The sequence below is a fragment of the Rutidosis leptorrhynchoides genome, chromosome 5 (assembly GCF_046630445.1).
Source record: "Rutidosis leptorrhynchoides isolate AG116_Rl617_1_P2 chromosome 5, CSIRO_AGI_Rlap_v1, whole genome shotgun sequence".
NCBI classification, from domain to species: domain Eukaryota; kingdom Viridiplantae; phylum Streptophyta; class Magnoliopsida; order Asterales; family Asteraceae; genus Rutidosis; species Rutidosis leptorrhynchoides.
This window is the reverse complement of record NC_092337.1, coordinates 214,203,658-214,217,383: the sequence shown is the minus strand read 5'-3', so window position 1 is coordinate 214,217,383 and position 13,726 is coordinate 214,203,658. Positions and strand designations below refer to the sequence as shown.

Sequence of the window (13,726 nt, the reverse complement as noted above, 5' to 3'; positions counted from 1 at the left end):
AACCCATGTAATAGAATCGATAGATTTCAATCTGGTGGCCAAACTTGGATCAAGATTAAAGTAGTCTCTCGATTAAACAAGGCAGTCCACAACTCCTTTTAAAACATGAATGGTCCACTTATACGTAGCTGTTTGGATTTCTTTCGTTATATAAAAAAATAATACGGACAAGGCAAGTTGCAGACATATGTAACTGCCCACTTAAAAAAAATATATCCTACTCGTGTCCTTATTATAATCAAATTGACAGATTACCAGCACATAGTATAAGGTTTGTGAATTAAATACTTCAAGTGGGTATGTGTGGGATTCGTTTGAAGATATACACAACAAACACACCATGTTCTACTTTACAGCTCACTATCATCATTTAATATCATTGTTTCTCATCACTTTTACTTTACCATCAACTTTGCATTATCACATACCTTATTAGTTATGCTCGAGATAAAATATAAACATAGCAGCGGTGTGCAGCAAAACAGAAACAATTACAAGGTTCGATGGTGGTTTGCGGTTGGAACAGTGGAGGTGGTGGAGTTATGGTGATTCTAAGTGGTGGTGGTTTTAAAAACAACACCATAACCGAAACACGTAAGTTGCAGATGAGTTTATGGTTGGTTCATGGCTGTAAAATCAGGAAAAAGAAAACAGTATTGGTGATGGTTTGCAGTGATTGAAGAACCAGAAAATAGGAGTGTCGGGTGGCGATTAAATGGAGAAGAAAGGGTGTTGGTTCTTCTTCTAGCAGTAACAGCAGGTGTGTGATCGAAATAGACAGAATGATGATAGTTTTATGATAGAAATTGGGAGAGAGGAAGAAAGAAGGTGATGGCGTTTGATTATTGTTGAAGCAGAAAGGTAATCGAGTAAGTGGTGGTGAAGGTGATTGTTTGAGTTGGGTTTAACCAAAAAAAATAGTAAGTATTAGTAGTTAGTTGATGGGTCTTGATGGGTTGTTTTCATTGCAGGTACATTAAAAAAAATGGTTGTTTGGGTGGTTAAAGAGGATCGTGGTAGTGGTGGTGGTGATACTCGAGTCTCGTAAGGAAAACAAGGTGTTGGTTGAACTATCTATCCTCCTGCTTATATATGTATAATATATGTATAAAATGTTATATTTGTTAATGTAGACAAGGAAGAAAACAATGGATTTCCTTTAATAATTTCTATCATGGATCAAACAAAAAGTCAGGAAAAATGAAAAGAAGAAAATGATGTGTAACAGATTTCGTACATTTTGTGATTTAAATTCAACATTGATTTTGTTTTTAATCGGTTGTCTTAGTATTGATTCGATTTTATTATATTTCATACATGCATGAAACAAATTCTGAAAATGATGGAAGCTGTTTTTAATTCGTACGTTCCCATTATTCAATTATTGTTAATAATTAATAATTACAATTATGTTAATAATAATCTAAATCTAAATACTATAATAATAATGATATTAATAATACTAATCTACACAATCATTTATAGTAACTAAAATTGAAATCTTAATCCATCATATATATGTATTAGATCTATATGAACACTAAAGAAATGCCAACAGAGTATTACAATTGTTTACTTATTTAAGCTCGAAATCATTTATTTTCCATATACTATATGTATATGTAAATACATTTTTAATATCAGATTTTATTATATAACTAAATATAGATATATTTTCAATTAAATATATTTACAATTAACATTCATGTATATATACATATATATGTATCTATTTACAAATAGTTGTTCGTGAATCATCGAGGACAGTCGAAGGTCAATTGAATATATGAAACAGTTCAAAAATTTTGAGACACAACCTATTAAACTTTGCTTATCGTGTTGAAATTACACTATCGTATCGAGAGTTTGGTTTAAAATTAGTCGAAATTTTTCGGGTCGTGACAGGAACTTTCACGTGGGGTGATGGTGTTCGATGGTGGGTAGTAGGGTGGTCTTCGGCTGCAGCAAGAATTAACTAGTAACCATCGTGTGGCAGTAGCAAACCGAACAAAAGAACAACAGAAGATGGTTGTGTGGATCTGACCGATTGAATAAGAAATCATGGATTTTAGTTTTGAGGTGTCATCAAAATTAGTAGCAAAAATAAGTTGAAGATTGTTTTGTTGGGTTCTTCAATATAGAAAACAGGAACAATATTAGTGTAGTAGGTGGTGGTCTTAAGTGGGTGTTAAATTATTCATATGCACGTACAAATCAACATAGTGATGTTTTTTTAATTATCTTGAAAAGTGGAATGAAAAAGGAGACACAGAATCGTTGTCAATAATATCATTCACGGGAGTAATATTTCATCAATCATAAAGTAATATTAATAATATAATAATAATTATAATAATCAAATGATATTAAAACATGTGAATTGTTAGCCGTCGTCTACTATTACATTCACGGACTGAAATTCGTGCCCCGTTGATAATGAATAAAAGTACACGGAAATATCCTAAATTTTTATATTAAACATCTTTATTTATTTTAATAATTATTTTATAAAAATGTTCATTAGTTGTTTAAAACTATTAAGTAAAAATTAATCAACTGTCCGTGCTCGATTCTAGGTAAAATATAAAAAGTGTTAGAATTTAATAACTAGATCCTAAATGTATTTTTAGTAAGCTTAAAATTTATATAATTCATTTTCGGATCACCGTCTATTAAAATCATATAAGTTCGAATTAAACTTCTCTAAATAATAATCGAAACGTCCAACGAGTATTACAATTATTAAATAATTATATTTGATATACACTATTTATATATAGTTATGTTTTAAATAATAATTATTATAATTATCATATTTTATTTTATTTACATATTTAATTTTGATAACAACATCATATAATATTTCAAATTATATTTCCAAATATTATTTATATAAATATATATGTATATAAACACACATATCTATTTACAGTTAATTGTTCGTGAATCGTCGGGAATCGTCAAAGGTCAAATGAATATATGAAACAGTTCTAAATTTTTGAGACTCAACCTAACAGACTTTGCTTATCGTGTCAAAGATATTAAATCGTATCGAGAGTTTGGTTCAAAATTAGTCGAAATTTTTCCGGGTCACTACAACTTTAAAGTCCACTCGCACGATATAGTAGCTTACACGCACGGTTGGACACCTCACCCATACGGGTAAGTGCCTCACTCGCACGGTTGAGCAAGAACAACAGAATAATTGTAATTCGAGCTTTTTACACCCAATATAAAGTTTGATTTACTATTTTAAAAGCCTATCATTGGAAAGTAGACCTCAAGATAATTCCAACGATAGTTTATATGTAAAAAACGGAGTTACGGTTTGAAAGTTACACCCTTTTCAATTTTATCAAAAGCTGACCACTGCTCAATCGCGTGGTTGAGCCCTCAACCGCGTGTTTGAGCCCTCAAAAGTGTGCTCAACCGCGTGATTGAGCTGTCAAAAGTGTGGGAGCTGAAAAACAGCTACAACTCGTTATTTTCGCATTTTTAACACCCAAAACTCGATTTCGGCTTGTTTTGGTCAATCTAATGTATCAAGAATACCACATAACACATATAGAAACTATTTCTAACATCAATCAACCATAACAAACACATATCATCAAGAATCAAACCCAAAAATCATCAAAACCCATTTTAACCCAAACCCACTTTTAAATTCACCAAATTTAGTGATGTTTACCTTATTTTGATCCTTGTAAACACTTGAATCTGATAAACGAAATCACAAGTTTTGATCTTGTACTTTTGATTTTATGAATTTGGAAGCAGAAGATGTTTTAGGGATTTTAAGTTACTAAAAGTGGTAACAAATAGAACGTACATGGTAAAAGTGGTAACAAATAGAACGTACATGGTATTTATTCATTTAGGGGTTTCTTTACTATGAGGAAACCTCTTCCGTCTAACACATGAGTATTTATCAGTTATCTAAAATACAATGTATCTCATCAGGCGGCCCTAACGAGGTCCAATTCAAAAAATGAAATATGTTAAGTGACCCTTGTCACAAAACGCACATAACTAAACAACCAAATAATTATAAACACATGCTCATTAAAATCTCTAATATTAATAAATTAATATTAACTAAGGGTAAAAAGGTCATTTACCGCTAAGCCCGATTCGAGGTTGTTACAGATTAGTTGGATATCTCGACTACAAAGAAGTGTTGTAACATCCCACCTTTTTTCGTTTTCTTTTCCGTTATACTAATATAAAGTCCGTTATATGTTTATAACATCTCCCGTTGATACGCGTTTTAAATTATCTCGTTTAGGTAATTCCCGCACCCGAACGAAAGTTGAGGGACTAAACTTGACAAGGGATCAAACCCTTGACTAGGTCAAAGGGTCAAACCCCTTTCACCCATTCATTTCATCTTCATCTCTCTCTCTCTTTCTCTCTAGCAAGAACACACACACCCAAAACCGTATTCATTCAATCATCATCTAAATTCGATCTAGGAAGCTTACAACAAAATAAATTACATATTCGTGATCCTCTCTTCATCCTCTTCGTTTTGGTACCAACTTCATCTCATTTGGGTAACTTTCTAAAATCACTAGATTTTGTGTTCTTGATGTTTTTAACTTATAAAAGTGTTAATTAGTGTCTATGGCTCAAGTCTAACATGAATATATGATTTATATGCTCGATCTCGTTGTTTTAGTGTAACTAGCATGAACTTGAATTTTGGTGTGTTGTTCTTGAATTTTGGATGATCATATGTTGTTAGATGTTAAAAGTTGATGTTTTAATTGTGTTACTAGTATCACTAGCTTCGTTTTGATGCGTAGGTTGATTAAGAAAACTTCAAACACATGATTATTGATTTTTGTGAATTTTGGTTAGGGTTTGATAGACTTTGAAATGAACTTTTGTTGCGTTGAATGCTTGTTAATGTTGTTAGTAAGTGTTTAGACACATTGTATGCTTAATTACCTTCGGAACGGCATATCGTATGTGTAAATTGGATTCCCGAATCATAAAATACGTTTTACGAACTTGAAACTTTGAAAATGGACTTTTATTGATCACTTGATGAGATTTCGGCTATTGTAAATGATGTTTGTGATTGATGAATTGTGTTTAGTTGTATTCCTTGTAAAAATACCTTTCCGATGATATAAGATACATGTTCTAATTGTTTGCGGATCATAAAATGTGATTGTTTGCATTTTGGTTCGTGACTTGGACCATTTTTCTGCAAACTGCATGTTTCCCAGGTATTGCGCGCCGCGCATATACCCGCGCGCCGCGCAAAACAGAAATCCCAGATATTTACCCCCTTTGGTTAAGTTCTGACCAGGATTTACACTTGGGTGCGCGCCGCGCAACCCATTGCGCGCCGCGCATATGCCCAGCTCATTTTTGTTTTTATTTTTCCTTTCACGAAATGTTTCCCGCTTAACCGTAACTCCGATTAACATGAAACTTGGCCATTCTGCTCATAAATGATTTCTCATCATGGGAAAATTGTCGGATACCCGACCCGACCCCGTTGACCTTGACTTTGACCAAGTTTGACTTTTAGTCAAACTTAACCAAACAATTATACGATCGTTCTAACATGCTTAGTTACTTGTATCGTGCATGAAACTTGACTAATTGATTCACATGCTATATTAATCGAGTCGTAACGAGCCATAGGACTAATTGAACATCTTTGACCGTTTGTGTTTACCGTTATTGATACAACCTATATGATTAGGTCAAGACTAGCTTTGTCTTTGCACGCGTCTACTTGTTGAAGTACTTTATTAACTCTTGCACTCAAGGTGAGATCATAGTCCCATTTTTACTCTTTTTGAACTTATATTGGGATGAGAAAACATAAACGATTCTTTTGAACTAAGTGAACACAAGAACGGGAAAACAAACATTCTACATACGAGTTTAGAACAAAAATCCTCAATTCGATTATCATTAGTTACACTTGCCGGGTGTAAGCGAGAACTTATGTTATATGGCCATATGGGTTGACAACCCTCATCTTTGACGGTTCGCTACCGTCTACGGATGAAATATATTTTCGAGAATCAGTGTTTGTTCTAGCACTAAGTGATGGGGTATACAATGGAAGGAATGTTAAGCTTTGATAATTGGGTGCTCGTGAAACAAACTTTTGGAATGTATTACTATTATTTCATTGATGCAAATCTTGTGGTTCACTTGTACTTACTTACTTAAACCTATGATTTCACCAACGTTTTCGTTGACAGATTTCTATGTTTTTCTCAGGTCCTTGAACGATACATGATACATGCTTCCGCTCATTATTTGATACTTGCATTGGATGTCGAGTATATGTGCATTTCATGGAGCGTCTTTTGACTTTACTTTAAACCGTGTCGCCTAGATTTCATTCGTATTATAACGTTGTAACTTAACTATTGGTTGAACAATTCTTGTAAACTTTGGGAACAATCTTTATTTTGAAATGAAGGCGACATATTTTGGTCAAACTTTGTCTTAAAGACTTATGACCACGTAACGGGACCTAAGTAGACGGCGCCGTCAAACATGATTTGGTCGGGTCGCTACAGATGGTATCAGAGCGTTGGTTGTAGGGATTTAGAGTTCATTAGTGTCAACCCCGAGTCATAGGGTACATTGGTGAGTCTAGACTACAACCGGCATATAGACTTGAAGAAGAAATTACTTGACTACTTGTGCATTTATACTCGAACGCTTCTACTCATATCTACTCTTAGTTCATCTTAATCTCACGTTGTTTAATTTGATTGACGCGCCACCTTGACTATATGAAACGATGTCGAATGCACATATGAATCAGGGTAATATAATTTCCGGGATTATATTACGGTGACTCATATGAACGTTCCGACATTATGACATAAAGAATTTAAGGCGAGTCGAGGAAAAACTTCTCTTTATCTTTATTCTATATCACGGTTAGTATTATTGAGAATACTAATCAATGATATTCTTGTGTCTTGAAGGAACAATGGCTCCTCGTCGTGTACGCCGCAATGAAACTCCCGAACAAGCTCTCGAACGGATGATAGCTACCGCCGTAGATGCGGCCATGGCCGGTCACTCATCCAACAACAATAATAATAACAACAACAACAACAACAACAACCACAACAACAACAACAACAATGGAGCCGGAAACTCAAACGAGGGATGCTCCTATAAAGCTTTCATGGGGTGCAAACCTCACACTTTTGATGGAACCGGGGGACCGGTCGTGCTCACCCGATGGTTTGAGCAAACGGAAGCCGTCTTTAGCATAAGCGGTTGTCGGGACCAAGACAAGGTCAAATACTCCACTCACACTTTCTCCGGAATTGCTCTAACATGGTGGAACACCTATGTTCAATCGGTGGGTACCGATGAAGCTCATGCCCTCTCTTGGGCCGATCTAAAAGAAAAGATGATTGTTGAGTATTTTCCGCGCGAAGAAACCCGAAAGCTTGAGGAAGAACTAAGAGCTTTGAAAGCGGTCGGAAACGATCTTAAAGCTTATAATCAACGCTTCGCCGAACTATCCTTGATGTGTCCTAATTTTGTTAACCCCGAATCTCAAAGGATTGAGCTCTACATGCTCGGTCTTCCAAAAAGCATCAAACAAGGGGTGATGTCATCCAAACCCACTACTCATCAAGCCGCTATGAACATGGCTCGCCAACTAATTGAAACGGTTGACGAAATCGTAGTTCCGGCACCTAAGGCCGAGGATAAATCGGGCGGCAACAAAAGAAAGTGGGAACCCTCCCAATCAAGCAACAACAACTTTGCCAAGAAATCTTTCACTTTTGACGGCAAGAAGGGTTATGCCGGGAATCTACCTCTTTGCAACAAATGCAACAAACATCACTTTGGCGAATGTAGTAAGTTAATTTGCCACCGGTGCCAAGGAGTTGGTCATAAGGCCAACGATTGTAAAAGTGCCACTCCCGTCGCTCGAAAGTGGCCCAATGCACCAAAGACGGGCACTTGTTACGAATGTGGCCAAACGGGTCATTATAGAAATGCATGCCCAAAGAAGAAAGATAACCCCAATACGCGCGGCCGAGCTTTCAACATCAACACCGAGGAAGCCCGGGATGACACTGAACTAGTCACGGGTACGTTTCTTCTCAACAATTCTTATGTCTCCTGTTTATTCGATTCGGGTGCCGATAAATGCTTTGTATCCAAGACTTTGACTCATTCTTTTAGCACTCCACCTCTTCCATTAGATACCACTTATACCATTGAAGTGGCTAACGGGAAACTATTAAGTGCCAACACATATTACCGGGGGTGTACGTTAAACATTTTGGGTAAGGAATTTGAAATTGACTTGATACCCATGGAACTAGGAAGCTTTGATGTAATAATCGGTATGAATTGGTTAGTCAAAACGAAATCTCACATTCTTTGTGATCTTAACGCAATCCGAATTCCTATCGAGAATGGTGAACCTTTGATCGTCTATGGCGATAAGAGTTGCACCGGACTCAACCTCGTTTCGTGTGTTAAAGTTAGAAAACTACTCCGTAAGGGTTGTTTTGCGATCCTTGCTCACGTTAAGAAAGTCGAGTCCGATGAGAAGCCCATCGATGATGTGCCAATTGTTAGTGACTATTCCGATGTATTTCCCGACGAATTGCCGGGTCTTCCGCCTCATCGACCGGTTGAATTCCAAATCGATCTTATTCCGGGAGCCGCACCCGTAGCACGTGCACCATATAGACTCGCTCCATCTGAAATGCAAGAATTGCAAAGTCAAATCCAAGAACTACTTGATCGAGGTTTTATCCAACCTAGCCATTCACCTTGGGGCGCTCCGATTTTGTTTGTTAAAAAGAAAGACGGATCCCTACGAATGTGCATTGATTATCGTGAACTAAATAAATTGACGGTTAAGAACCGATATCCTCTTCCTCGCATCGATGACCTCTTTGATCAACTACAAGGGTCTTGTGTATATTCGAAAATCGATCTCCGCTCGGGTTATCATCAATTAAGGGTTAAGGGGGAAGATGTCTCCAAAACCGCTTTCCGGACTCGCTATGGTAGTTATGAATTCCTCGTCATGCCATTTGGTCTCACTAACGCACCGGCGGTGTTCATGGATCTTATGAACCGCGTGTGCAAACCGTATCTCGATAAATTCGTTATTGTGTTCATCGATGATATATTGATCTATTCTAAAAATGAAGAAGAGCACGAACAACATCTCCGACTTGTGCTTGAACTCTTGAGACAAGAACGACTTTATGCCAAATTCTCCAAGTGTGAATTTTGGTTGAAGGAAGTTCAATTTCTTGGTCATGTTGTAAGTGATCAAGGCATTAAAGTCGATCCCACAAAGATCGAAGCCATTAGTAAATGGGAGACTCCTACTACTCCTACTCACATTCGTCAATTTTTGGGTCTCGCAGGGTACTATCGTAGATTCATCGAAAATTTCTCTTTGGTTGCACGTCCTCTGACCGCATTGACTCACAAGGGAAAGAAATTCATTTGGGCGACCGAACATGAATCCGCATTCCAAATCTTGAAAACGAAGCTAACCACCGCTCCTATCTTGTCACTTCCCGAAGGCGATGATGACTTTGTTGTATATTGTGATGCCTCGAAACATGGTTTTGGGTGTGTATTGATGCAACGAACGAAAGTCATTGCTTATGCTTCTCGACAACTCAAAATTCATGAACGAAACTATACGACACATGATCTCGAACTCGGAGCCGTTGTCTTTGCACTTAAAATGTGGAGACACTATCTTTATGGAACCAAGAGTACTATCTTCACCGATCACAAAAGCCTTCAACACATTTTCGATCAAAAGCAACTAAACATGAGACAACGAAGGTGGATTGAAACCTTAAACGATTACGATTGCGAGCTTCGTTACCATCCCGGGAAGGCAAATGTAGTAGCCGATGCCTTAAGTCGAAAAGAAAGAGCGGTGCCTCTCCGTGTCCGAGCTTTAAACATCACCATTCACACCAACCTTAATAGCCAAATTCGGGTAGCCCAAGATGAGGCTCTCAAGGATGAAAACATCTCTCTCGAACACTTGAACGTCCTCACCTCTCGATTCGAAGTTAAAGAAACCGGACTCCGATATTTCGCCGGAAGGATTTGGGTGCCTAGTTGTGGGGATCTACGAAGCCTTATTTTAGATGAAGCCCATAAGTCACGATACTCGATTCACCCCGGTGCCAATAAGATGTACCACGACCTTAAACAACTATATTGGTGGCCGAACATCAAAAGGGACGTAGCTACTTATGTTTCCAAGTGTTTGACATGTTCCAAAGTCAAAGCCGAACACCAAAGACCGTCCGGACTACTTCAACAACCCGAGATCCCGCAATGGAAGTGGGAAAGGATAACGATGGATTTTATCACCAAGCTACCAAAAACGACGGGCGGTTATGATACCATTTGGGTTATTGTTGACCGTCTCACCAAATCCGCACACTTCCTTGCCATGAAAGAAACGGATAAAATGGAGAAACTTGCACAACTTTACATTAAGGAGATCGTAGCCCGACACGGTGTACCTTTATCGATTATCTCCGACCGAGATGGCCGTTTCGTTTCTAGATTTTGGCGTACATTGCAAGAAGCGTTGGGAACGCGTTTAGACATGAGCACCGCATATCATCCTCAAACCGATGGACAAAGCGAACGTACAATTCAAACCTTAGAGGACATGTTGCGAGCTTGCGTGGTTGATTTCGGAAAAGCTTGGGACAAGCACTTACCTCTCGCCGAGTTCTCTTACAACAATAGTTATCACGCGAGTATTAAAGCCGCACCTTTTGAAGCGCTATATGGCCGCAAATGTCGTTCACCTCTTTGCTGGGCCGAGGTAGGCGACGTGCAAATCACCGGACCCGAACTCATTCACGAAACCACCGAGAAAATCGTTCAAATCCGAGATAGGCTTAGGACGGCCCGAAGTCGTCAAAAGAGCTATACCGACAAACGACGCAACGATCTTGAATTTCAAGTCGGTGACCGAGTAATGTTAAAAGTCGCACCTTGGAAGGGTGTAATCCGTTTTGGGAAACGCGGGAAGCTAAATCCGCGGTATATTGGTCCTTTCAAAATCTTGGAGCGTATTGGAACCGTTGCTTATCGTTTAGATCTTCCGCCTCAATTGAACTCCGTTCATCCTACCTTCCATGTATCTAACTTGAAAAAGTGTCTTGCCGAACCCGATATCGTCATCCCTCTCGAAGAACTTACTATGGATGACAAACTTCATTTTGTGGAGGAACCGGTTGAAATTGTGGACACCTCCGTCAAGACATTGAAACAAAGCCGAATCCCGATTGTCAAGGTTCGTTGGGATGCCAAAAGAGGACCCGAGTTTACTTGGGAAAGACAAGATCAAATGCAAAGGAAGTATCCTCATCTTTTTGTGAATTCAGAAACGCAAGATCTCGAGGAAGAAACAACGACTACTACGCCTACTTAAATTTCGGGACGAAATTTCTTTTAAGGAGTAGGTAATGTAACATCCCACCTTTTTCCGTTTTCTTTTCCGTTATACTAATATAAAGTCCGTTATATGTTTATAACATCTCCCGTTGATACGCGTTTTAAATTATCTCGTTTAGGTAATTCCCGCACCCGAACGAAAGTTGAGGGACTAAACTTGACAAGGGATCAAACCCTTGACTAGGTCAAAGGGTCAAACCCCTTTCACCCATTCATTTCATCTTCATCTCTCTCTCTCTCTCTCTCTCTAGCAAGAACACACACACCCAAAACCATATTCATTCAATCATCATCTAAATTCGATCTAGGAGGCTTACAACAAAATAAATTACATATTCGTGATCCTCTCTTCATCCTCTTCGTTTTGGTACCAACTTCATCTCATTTGGGTAACTTTCTAAAATCACTAGATTTTGTGTTCTTGATGTTTTTAACTTATAAAAGTGTTAATTAGTGTCTATGGCTCAAGTCTAACATGAATATATGATTTATATGCTCGATCTCGTTGTTTTAGTGTAACTAGCATGAACTTGAATTTTGGTGTGTTGTTCTTGAATTTTGGATGATCATATGTTGTTAGATGTTAAAAGTTGATGTTTTAATTGTGTTACTAGTATCACTAGCTTCGTTTTGATGCGTAGGTTGATTAAGAAAACTTCAAACACATGATTATTGATTTTTGTGAATTTTGGTTAGGGTTTGATAGACTTTGAAATGAACTTTTGTTGCGTTGAATGCTTGTTAATGTTGTTAGTAAGTGTTTAGACACATTGTATGCTTAATTACCTTCGGAACGGCATATCGTATGTGTAAATTGGATTCCCGAATCATAAAATACGTTTTACGAACTTGAAACTTTGAAAATGGACTTTTATTGATCACTTGATGAGATTTCGGCTATTGTAAATGATGTTTGTGATTGATGAATTGTGTTTAGTTGTATTCCTTGTAAAAATACCTTTCCGATGATATAAGATACATGTTCTAATTGTTTGCGGATCATAAAATGTGATTGTTTGCATTTTGGTTCGTGACTTGGACCATTTTTCTGCAAACTGCATGTTTCCCAGGTATTGCGCGCCGCGCATATACCCGCGCGCCGCGCAAAACAGAAATCCCAGATATTTACCCCCTTTGGTTAAGTTCTGACCAGGATTTACACTTGGGTGCGCGCCGCGCAACCCATTGCGCGCCGCGCATATGCCCAGCTCATTTTTGTTTTTATTTTTCCTTTCACGAAATGTTTCCCGCTTAACCGTAACTCCGATTAACATGAAACTTGGCCATTCTGCTCATAAATGATTTCTCATCATGGAAAAATTGTCGGATACCCGACCCGACCCCGTTGACCTTGACTTTGACCAAGTTTGACTTTTAGTCAAACTTAACCAAACAATTATACGATCGTTCTAACATGCTTAGTTACTTGTATCGTGCATGAAACTTGACTAATTGATTCACATGCTATATTAATCGAGTCGTAACGAGTCATAGGACTAATTGAACATCTTTGACCGTTTGTGTTTACCGTTATTGATACAACCTATATGATTAGGTCAAGACTAGCTTTGTCTTTGCACGCGTCTACTTGTTGAAGTACTTTATTAACTCTTGCACTCAAGGTGAGATCATAGTCCCATTTTTACTCTTTTTGAACTTATATTGGGATGAGAAAACATAAACGATTCTTTTGAACTAAGTGAACACAAGAACGGGAAAACAAACATTCTACATACGAGTTTAGAACAAAAATCCTCAATTCGATTATCATTAGTTACACTTGCCGGGTGTAAGCGAGAACTTATGTTATATGGCCATATGGGTTGACAACCCTCATCTTTGACGGTTCGCTACCGTCTACGGATGAAATATATTTTCGAGAATCAGTGTTTGTTCTAGCACTAAGTGATGGGGTATACAATGGAAGGAATGTTAAGCTTTGATAATTGGGTGCTCGTGAAACAAACTTTTGGAATGTATTACTATTATTTCATTGATGCAAATCTTGTGGTTCACTTGTACTTACTTACTTAAACCTATGATTTCACCAACGTTTTCGTTGACAGATTTCTATGTTTTTCTCAGGTCCTTGAACGATACATGATACATGCTTCCGCTCATTATTTGATACTTGCATTGGATGTCGAGTATATGTGCATTTCATGGAGCGTCTTTTGACTTTACTTTAAACCGTGTCGCCTAGATTTCATTCGTATTATAACGTTGTAACTTAACTATTGGT

At 37.7% G+C, this 13,726-nt stretch overlaps 1 pseudogene; it reads left to right on the top strand.

The window, feature by feature from the left end:
* The first annotated feature begins 503 nt into the window (after positions 1 to 503).
* Positions 504 to 13,726, top strand: part of LOC139849260 (R-linalool synthase QH1, chloroplastic-like) — a 159,427-nt pseudogene continuing 146,204 nt past the window's right edge.